This window comes from Haliotis cracherodii, unplaced genomic scaffold, assembly GCF_022045235.1.
Source record: "Haliotis cracherodii isolate W230 unplaced genomic scaffold, xgHalCrac1.p SCAF_25, whole genome shotgun sequence".
NCBI classification, from domain to species: Eukaryota; Metazoa; Mollusca; class Gastropoda; order Lepetellida; family Haliotidae; genus Haliotis; species Haliotis cracherodii.
This window is the reverse complement of record NW_027266281.1, coordinates 926,067-936,382: the sequence shown is the minus strand read 5'-3', so window position 1 is coordinate 936,382 and position 10,316 is coordinate 926,067. Positions and strand designations below refer to the sequence as shown.

Here is a 10,316-nt window from a genome sequence, read left to right as displayed (position 1 = left end):
ATTCTGCCAGGAAACACAATCTGCTTCGTCTAAGTCACCCGTATCCAACTAGATATGAATCATCCAAAAAACTCATTATAGAAGGAAGTCGCGCATCTCAACTGGAGCTCAAACATTAAACTGACAAATAATAATTATAGGATTTGGCGCATCTCAACTTAATCTGAAACATTAGAGAGCATCACATTAAACTAGAAGGTGGCGTATCTCAACTGGAGCTAAAATATTAGAGAACAGCGCATTGCGACTGGAGATATCTAAACTAGAGCTGAAACATGAGAGAACATCACATAATAACAGATGTCACAAATGGAGCTTAAACATTAGAGACCAACTGATTATGTAAAGTAGCGCATCACAATAGGAGCTGGAACGTTTGAGACCAAGTCAGCATATTTAGTGGCGTGTCATAACTGGTAATGAAAAATTAGAGACCAACTCATTATTACAGAAAGTAATGCATCTTAGCAGGAGCTAAAAAGGATAGACTCATTATAATAAGAAATGGGGCTCCTCAATGGGTACCCACACATTAAAAGGCCAACTCAGGGCTCGAAACATTTCTTTAACTAAAGAAAGTAAAATCTTTTATTGAATTTGATTAGAGATGAATTGATATGACTGAAATATTTACTCGCCCGGTAGGACGAGCGTTTGTTCTTTCTCGCCCTGCACATTCTGCCACTGGTCAATACGAGCGGACGAGTGGTATTACGTTGACAACTGATCTATATATCATGATCACTAACAAACTTCTGTTCGGGCTCTACATCAAAATAATACACAATCTAGCTTTACTCTTCAGAACATTTAATGCATCGGCAATATTCACGGCAATTTCAAATTTCATCAAAATATACAAGTAGTAGATAAGTGATAAGTATCCATCCACACATCCACATTTGATGACGTCACATAACCTTGACCTTGGGGGGGTGGGGGGTGTTGATGTTGTTGTCATGCGATCAATGACCTCGTATAACCTTGACCAATAACCTCGTTTAACAGTTGTATCAACAAACCATTTCCGGACAGTTGAAAGGAAAAACACTTGTGTAAACACGAGATTGTTTTGAAAGGAAACACTTAAATCAACGAGCGCGTATTTGAAACGTCTCCAGTTACTCAGATTATTTTTTATCAGTTGTATCAACAAGGCATTTCCGGACAGTTGAATGGAAAAACACTTGTGTAAACACGAGATTGTTTTGAAAGGAAACACTGAAATCAAAAAGCGCGTATTTGAAACGTCTCCAGTTACTGTTAGTCGAGTGAGTGAAGGTACAGATTAGATTTTATCAGTTGTATCAACAAGGCATTCCCGGACAGTTGGAAGGAAAAACACTCGTGTAAACACGAGGCTGTTTTGAAAGGAAATACTTAAATCAACGAGGGCGTGTTAGAAACGTCACCAGTTACTGTTATTCGAATGAAGCTACAGATTATTTTTTATCAGTTGTATCAACAAGGCGTTCCCGGACAGTTGAAAGGAAAAACACTTTTGTAAACACGAGGCTGTTTTGAAAAGGGAACGCCTCATATCAACAAGGCCGTCTCCAGTTAGTGTTTGAGAAAGGTCACATGTATATGAAAAAAAAATATATGAATAAATGCAGGAGTTGGTGATAGTTTTTTTCATTTACCATGGAGGAGTCAGCAGTACACACATCCATGACTCGTTCCACCTCAACCGACTCATGGAAGCTCTTTGGGAAAAGAATACCCAAAACAGAAGCTGTCTTTTTTTCTCAAATCGTTATCATTTATATCGTAGTGATAACTTGCATCGTGAATTTGAGTCTAAACCAAACCAATTCCAACATGTGGACCGCATTGCTCAGTTCGTGTCTGGGTTACATAGTACCTAACCCAAAAATCAAATCTAAAAGGAGCGACGCTTAACCCGTACGTGTGATATCGATAAAGAACACAGCAAAAAAAATGCAGTTTCCGGTATCCGGATACCTGCCGGATACCACCGGACACTTACCCAAAACGCGTCCGGGTATCCGGTGGCAGAAACCTTGCCGGATACCAGATCTGTGGTATCCGGCATGGACACCTCACCTGAAAGTATGTCACCTGGAATCCGGGTATCCGGCACCGGATACCTCACCGGATACCTCAATCTGGGTGTCCAGGGATCCGGCACCGGATACCTCATTCTGAGTTTCCCAAAACATGTCACAATTCGGGGGGTGCATTTTGTTCAATTAAGTGTGAAACACCTAAAAATATATTGGAAACTAACCATGAAAATTGAACATTGCTGAAGGTATCCGGCAGGTATCCGGCAGGTATCCGGATGCAATTTTTCGAGATGTCTTTCTCCTAGTAAATAATGTTAGCCTGGGCATAGCAGATAGCTGTAGTAATATTCTGTGTTATTTTGGTTGTAAATATCCCCTTAAAGTTGAGATCTATGGGCAGGTACTTTTGGTGAAAACATTTTTCAAATTCATATATATTTCATTTTAGATGTTCAGCGTATTAAATGAAAAGCATTCAGTCCTGGTATGATGGTATCCTTACATTTCATCTTCATATTCCCAGTTTGTTCTAGCTTCTCGTGGTTGAAGCGCTCGATTCACCACATCGGTACATTGCTTGGTGTCAACCATCATTATATTGTTGGAATTTTGCTCATAAAGTGACATAACACCATATTCACTCTGACAAAACAAATGAAAGTCATTGGCTATGTGCTCACTTGGGCCTTTGTTCCTGGTGAGATTAAAAGATTATTTTGGAACTGTATCAGTACTTGTTACATCTTGACAGACGAGTTTCATTGAAGTTTGAAACAGAATATCATTAACCCAAATGGGTGCATCCACAGAAAACACCTAATAAAGTTCCGGTACATAAAAATATCAATGTAATTTTTCTACTGACATGGAACTAAAAACTTCATTCAGTGAGCTGTATTAATTGTAGGAAAACATTCAGGGCATTAGTATATTTGATATATGTTAGCACCTATGTTATGAATGATCAATATCATATTTCTTTAAAGAAGCAAAACAAAAAAAGTTGTTAAGATAACAAATCATATTTATTGATTTTATGACATTTCATTGGTTCAGTAACCAAAGGTGTTTGCAAGAACATTCAAAAACAGAAACAGATGCTTCAATGCCATTTTCTAAATAAACAAATCGGTCAAATCTCAGAAGAATTTCAAGGGAGAAGAATATCTAAAGTCAATTATGTTTGTGCAGTAAACCACAAAAGTCATTCAGATTTGTATAGTCAGCGTCAGTGTACACCACATAAACATAGTCTCACTGCTGTGGTATTAATTCCTTTAGACTTGATTAATGTCGTAATAAAACAACCTACAGAATCACACTGATGTGGCATTATTCATTCAGAATCATCACTTTCTGAGGTGAACCTGCTAGTTGTTCTGGGGAGGATTATTCATCACCCTGAGAGTCCTTTGTATGACTTGTCTGATCTGGTGTCATTGTGAAATCCAGGTGCCTGAAACAATTCATAACATCTTTAAAATCTTGTTATTAAAAATATAAGAAACACACATATATTGACAAAGGGTAAAAAGTTGGTTTCTCAATGAGTAAGGTAATGACAGTTTATCAAGCAACTGTTAACCAAACCATGTTAACCAATGTAAAAAAGCCATAGCAAACAGTAAATTTTACAGAAAATACAAAATTGTAATTGATCTTCTGAAAACAATTCCTGTAGTGCCATAAGGCAGGCTCACCTGAATTTTTCTCAAATGTTTGCATTACATCAAAACATAAGGAAGGGTAAACAAGGCAATGCAAATTGCATAAAATAGGTTCTTATACATAAAAACAGAACTACCGTATTTGATGTAATAAGTGCCTCGCTCTAATAAGCGCCCACGGGAATATTTGCTAATATATTGGCTAGTTAACAATCCCAATTAGCACCCTTTCCAATTGATCAATGTATACAACGCTTATTTATTTGCATATAATACACATTCGTGTGTGATATGCACCCTTAATTATGGGGAATTTCATTCTGGAAAAATATATTTGTCGTACATTAACATTTCAGGCTGCCAGCATAAAGCACAAAATTTTGAGAGCGCCCTGGGCGCTTATTCTGTCAAATACGGTATTCATAATTATCAAAACTTTCAATCACACAAGTCATGTAAGTGATCTCAAAATATTATATAATGAGTGTGCAAGTTAGTATAGTTCCACACAGCTTTTAGCAATATTCCAGCAATATATCTGCGGGGACACCAGAAATGGGCTTTTCACACAGTACCCATGTGGGGAACAGAACCCAGTGCTTCGGAGAACGCATTACCCACTAGGCTACCAAATACAAATATCATCTCAAATACAAAAGTAAGTAACATTAGGATTTCATACAACAGATATTTTCACCAAATATCAAGTCACTATACAACTGATTGAATTACTGATTAGAGAAGCAAGAACATATAAATGTAGCAGCTGAATCAGGCTTAATTTGAATCGTTCCTTGCTTCAGTTGCAATGGGAGCCACATTGAAAATAATTATCTCACTTATTATTGATAATTAATATCTACCATTAATTGGTAGGCCAAAATAGACACTGATACAAAAAAATCAACTGAAAAGAACCACCTGAACAATCGACTAAAAACTATGTATATTACATTTTGGGGACCTTGCTGGCAATAGCATGGGCGGATACAGAGGGGGGGTGCTGTGGTGCGCACCCCCCTTTTTATTTCGAAAATAAATCTTTATTTCTGTATAAATTACCACCAAAGACAATAAATACTGTAGCTGTAAAAAAAGCTGTATCCGCCCATGATTAGTCATGAGTAAAATCATTATCATATTTTTATCATTTATCCTATCTTTAATTAAGATTAACAATAACGGGAAAAACTGCCAAATATATTGGTCAAGTGTAATCATTATTTAAGTAGTTCTATTTGGTTTTGGAACTTTTCAAGGGTCATTGTAAAAATATGTGTATTCCTATTTGAATACTCGTTTGATTGTTATAAAGTTACACAGTATTGCATCTATAGTCTGTTTCTAAATACAGTGGAACCCATCTTTGACTTGTGTGACATAATTGAATCATACCCCAATTGAATCATACCCCAAGTGCATTGTTATGCATCTGCACAGAGTGGTCAAAGTCCTTGTCACACACATAGTTTGCTACAAGGCAGAATCCAATACAGTTGAGACATCAGGTTGTATCCAGACAAACTGTCTGATAATCTCAAGTATGGTCTTGGTAGGATCAAGGGATGTAGCTAATCCTAAATAAACATTAAACAAATGACATAATCTCTTCTACAGAACACTTGATCAAAGCCTGCCCCACCTTTGATGTTTATCATCTTGTTACGCTCACAACAGCTCATTAGCAAGATGAACTCAATGTCAACTCATGGTGGATTAGGGATTAACAGGGCAATTAGTGTCAGGTGGGTATTATCACTTGCAATTATCTGTTAATTACTTAATTGAGTAGTGACAGCTTAGTTAGTTTCCAACCACACTGACAAGTCAGTTTACAGTTTACTAGTAACATGTTTCTGTGGACCAAGGAAATGTATCTTGCCAGATACTTAAAAAGTTCTACTCATAAGTAATACAATAATGTCAGTTTTGATATGCAATTCTCCCTTCAAAGACATTTAACATTTGATATACATAAACTGTCTGTTGAAACTATGATGATGCTAATATACAAGTCGCACAAAACAACTAATTCATATACTGGTACCTAGCCAAACATACATATTTTTTATACGCGTATGCACATGCTTGTACATATATACCTCTACTGGCACATCACACATACAAACAATCATTAGATGGATGTAATGGTTCAAAAATATTTTACATACACAAACAAGTGAACAGATTCTGTAATAGCATGGTTAATATTGGGAGATGTTTAAGCATTTCCATTTTCACAGAATCGAAGGCATATCCTTTCAGGACTCAGATCAGCTTGTAGTGATTTAAATTCACATAAAAATGATTCATGTGAAATGACCTATCCCGCATGTGTGGCACCTGTTATAAAAATACCATTCATTACTTATATGTGTGTGACAAATTATGCTATTATTAGAAATAATAGGTATTATTATTATACAGCATTGATATTAGTGATTTAAATTCACATAAAAATGATTCATGTGAAATGACCTATCCCGCATGTGTGGCACCTGTTATAAAAATACCATTCATTACTTATTTGTGTGTCCAATTTATGCTATTATTAGAAATAATAGGTATTATTATTATACAGCATGGATATAAGAAAGCTTTATATGGAATTGTTGAAAATTATGTACAGGAAAACATTGAAATAAATCAATCAATACGTGCATTTATCTCAGAATCTGGTAGATTTAATCAATATGGACTTCATTATCTAATTATAATCAGATGATTACATTATTGCTCAACTGATAGTTTGCAATAGTATAGAATTAGTATTATATTATTAATTATTTTGTATTTGAGCATCATTTAGATAAGCCAATGAAAAAAATATATGTTTAAAACACATGTAGTAGAACATATTGCAATAGTTAAGACCCGAAAAGAAGTTATGTGTAGGATCCTCAAAATGGTATCCACAAGAGCAGGTTGTAGAATCATGTTGGTGTTTGTTGTTTAACTCTGCACTCAGCCATATTCCAGCTAAATGACGGCGGTCTGTAAATAATCAAGTCTGGACCAGACTATCCAGTGATTGACATCATGAGCATCCATCCACACAATTGGGATACAATGACATGGATCAACCAAGTCAGCGAGCCTGATCAGCCGATCCATTAAGTTATCTCTTACAACTAGCATAGGTTGATCATGTTGATGGGGACTAACTTCAACCTGGAATCCCCATGTGAGTATGTATGCGGCTGTTAGCTTTGTTTGATGTTTAGCGCCACACTCAGCAATATCGCAGCTATGTGGCAGGAATCAAACCTGCATGGGTCTTCAGCACGAAGAGTGAACGCTTCAACCACTAGGCTACCCCACCACCCAAAATTCCCCCATGATAAAGTTGTCATCATGGTTATTGTTCAGCTAGTTCAAGTGAAAATGTTCATACCCTTAAAATGTCTTATCTTCCACTTCACGATGATCTCTGATGCAAAACTTCCCTGTCATTAAAGCTGTTCTTGATTCTTCACATCTGGAAAAATATGTTGAGGCTATTAATCATCTCACAGAGTAAAGGGAGTATATGAAATAAGACAGTGAGTCACATTAGCATACAAATTATCCAGTTAAAGTAAACATATTTCTTCATTATATACATAAGCAAATACTAACATATGATAGACAGGCTACTTGTTATATAAAAATATAATTATATCCTGATACATTTACTTACATGTTGGCTATGAAAGTTAATGTGTCACATGTGACAGGCTTACATGTGGTAAATTACTTTAATACGTGATCATTGTAATATTCACATATTCCTTACCTTAATGTGTCACTTCAGCTGCCAGCATTACCTCAGCTGCAATGTCAATATTTGGCCAATTTTGACGAAATGACCGATCGTGTTCAGTGTATAAGCTGGGCCTCGTCTCTAATATAACTTGGCGCAAGTTGACGACGCGCATAGAGAGCCGGGAACCAGCTTATGTCGTGTTAAACTGGTTCCGGGCTCCCTATGCGCATCGCCAACTTGCGCCAAACAGTATTGTGATATTAGAGACGGGGGCCCAGCTTTGTGTTAACCCGGAACAAGCCAATTTACCCATATTCCCCTGCGGTCCAGGGCGCCATTTTAGAACATGGACGTAAACAAACCTCGTGTATCGATATACACTGTCATGCTTGATTACGATAAGCTTACCTCGTGTATCGATACATTGTTCTCATTCACCTCCACCACGGAAATGCCGGCCGAAGTTCCTCTGAGCCATCCACAACGCGGAAGTCAACAGTATTTGGAAAGGCGATTGGCAGCAAATGCGGATGCCAGGTACGTAGCAGGGCTTCGTGACCTTATGATTTCCGTGCAGAGATCTTATGGAACGGATTGATTTTGATATTTTCCTGCTCTACATACTTTACCGTAAACGCCAAGGGTCCTTTTTTTAGTATTATGGTCAACTGTTTGTTATGACGACAAGGATTTGCATAAGGGGCGTAATGGATTTGTGGTCAAAACAAGATGATCCAAATTAGATCCGCTTTTTATAGATAATGAAGAAAAGTACAAAGATCTAGGAACGATTATTAACTCTAAACTTTTGTGGGATGCTAATACAGACTATAATTTACAATAATGGCCGCCAAAGACTTTACTTTTTTTACGCTTAACATATTTTTATAATTACACTGTTATGTCCTTGTTTTGTATAAGCTTCATGACTAAATAATTCAATATTTCATGGAATGACTCTGACCTTGGCGAGGATCTTTTTTGCAACAAGTGATTCCCTATGTAAAGTGTATGTTGAATGACCCAATAATTGTTTGACAGTTGTTAAATATGGGATTATGTTTTATCTCTGAATGTTTGGGATGAAATATTTTAATAAGGACAGTTCTAAGTTGGAAACTCAACTGGGGCCTTTTCAATTGAATTCAATGTACAGCATGTACAGTTTGGATATTTCTGTAATGTGAATGCTACTTATTTTTGCAGAATGTCTGGATGAATGAATGAGTCAGTCACCTGCACAGCATCAATGGAAAAAGGGAAGCAATGAGGAACAAGAGAAGAGTAGCAGTGAGTGGTAAATATTTGAAATTATTCTGTTTGGTTCATCATGTTCATGTAGCTATTCTGCAAATATTTTTTCAGTTTGCTTGTTCTTTATCACCTGTTGGCATGGATTGCCTAATTATCAAAGGCACCACAACTTGCTGTGCATAGTTGCATCTCTTGGGCTTGACAGAAACCAATGGTCGTGGGTTTGAATCGAGGGTAGCATCATACACTTGCTTGTGGGTTTCATCAAAGTGGTAAACATGTAAGACCTGCATCACTTCGGGCTCTCTTCCCATTTCACTCATTTAACACCACATCCAACAATAGTTCAGCTAAATGACAAGGATTATAAATAATCAAATCTCAAATCCCAACTAGGCAAGCCAGTGAGTAATGTTATGAGCTCGATCCAGACGCACCGATGATGACTGTTATGGACAACATCCCACGTTATTGGGTACGATTACGAGCGATCAATGAGCCCACTTGCTACCTCATCTATTACTTTGGCTTGTATGGGAAGCATTTTTAAGAGATGTCAGTTAATGATTGTTTCAACTCATCAGCATGGAACAATATATATCTCAAATGTTTGGTATATAACAAAACTCAAAGATGATAAATTAAGTGAATTTGCTGCCTTTTATCTGTAAGTACATGTTGCAACAATTCTTTTCTATTGCTACAATCTTTATACATAATTTTGCAGAAACTGAAGTCCAGCTTGAGATACCCGGATGACTGGTTGACAGTCTGGAAGGACCCTTCCAGATATCAGAAGTGATAGGCAGACAGTGATGAGGAGAATCCTGTTATTTCAATGGGGGCCTACCAAGAAGTTATATCCCAATTGACACTGGGACACACTCACAAAGGCTGGTCTGGCTAATGTGAGAAGACCAACCAATGCCAAGTCGGAGTGGGACCCTTCAAGGACGTTGAAGAAATTATTGTCTTTGGCCATGTGGTAATCACTTGAAAGGAATGATGTTTGCGACTACTTGTCTATAAATGTGGACCCAAACACCAAATAGAATGTTCACAATTCTACTAACACAATGCAACAGGGATAGAGCCGATCTGGCCTCCCCTCATCCTGGTTCCTGTTTTTCCATGGCAATATAGAAGGGAAAGGATATTTGAGGGCAAGTAACTCTGAACTGGTGAGCATGGTCTGCTTATGCTTTCAAGCGAACAGTTATCCCACTCTGTTATGAGTATTGAAGAATAGGAGGAAATTGCATACTGCATCAGGAACCATCATGTGAACAATGTTCAGTGTGTGATATAGGCATATAAATAAAAGAAATTGATAATTTGTTTGTTGTTTATGTTTCTTTAGCCAGGTATGTAAATGGGGATTTTCCAATATTTTGCCTCAGTTCGATAGCCACAGTTATCGGATGAAACCATGCATTGCTTGGACATCTTTGGAACACATTGATCTGCTATGTCAAAGGTCAATGTCATAGCCAGACAAAAAAATTGTTAATGGCCAAACTCTTCCTTAGGGCAGGGATAGAAGTTGGCAACAGGTCATACACTTACTTTTTACCCCCCCCCCCCCCCCCGGCATATAATACGGGGTGATATAGCGATCAG

General features: G+C 37.3%; 2 long non-coding RNA genes across 2 annotated transcripts; one reads left to right on the top strand and one right to left on the bottom strand.

The window, feature by feature from the left end:
• Positions 1–3,047: 3,047 nt before the first annotated feature.
• Positions 3,048–7,510, bottom strand: LOC139472877 (uncharacterized). The gene is made up of 3 exons (XR_011653908.1): positions 7,473–7,510; positions 7,092–7,175; positions 3,048–3,486 (listed from the first exon to the last, which is right to left on the bottom strand). It is a non-coding gene; the product is annotated as an uncharacterized lncRNA (long non-coding RNA).
• A 265-nt stretch (positions 7,511–7,775) lies between these two features.
• On the top strand, positions 7,776–10,001 carry LOC139472878 (uncharacterized). The gene is made up of 3 exons (XR_011653909.1): positions 7,776–7,979; positions 8,649–8,739; positions 9,424–10,001. It is a non-coding gene; the product is annotated as an uncharacterized lncRNA (long non-coding RNA).
• The last annotated feature ends 315 nt before the right edge of the window (positions 10,002–10,316 follow it).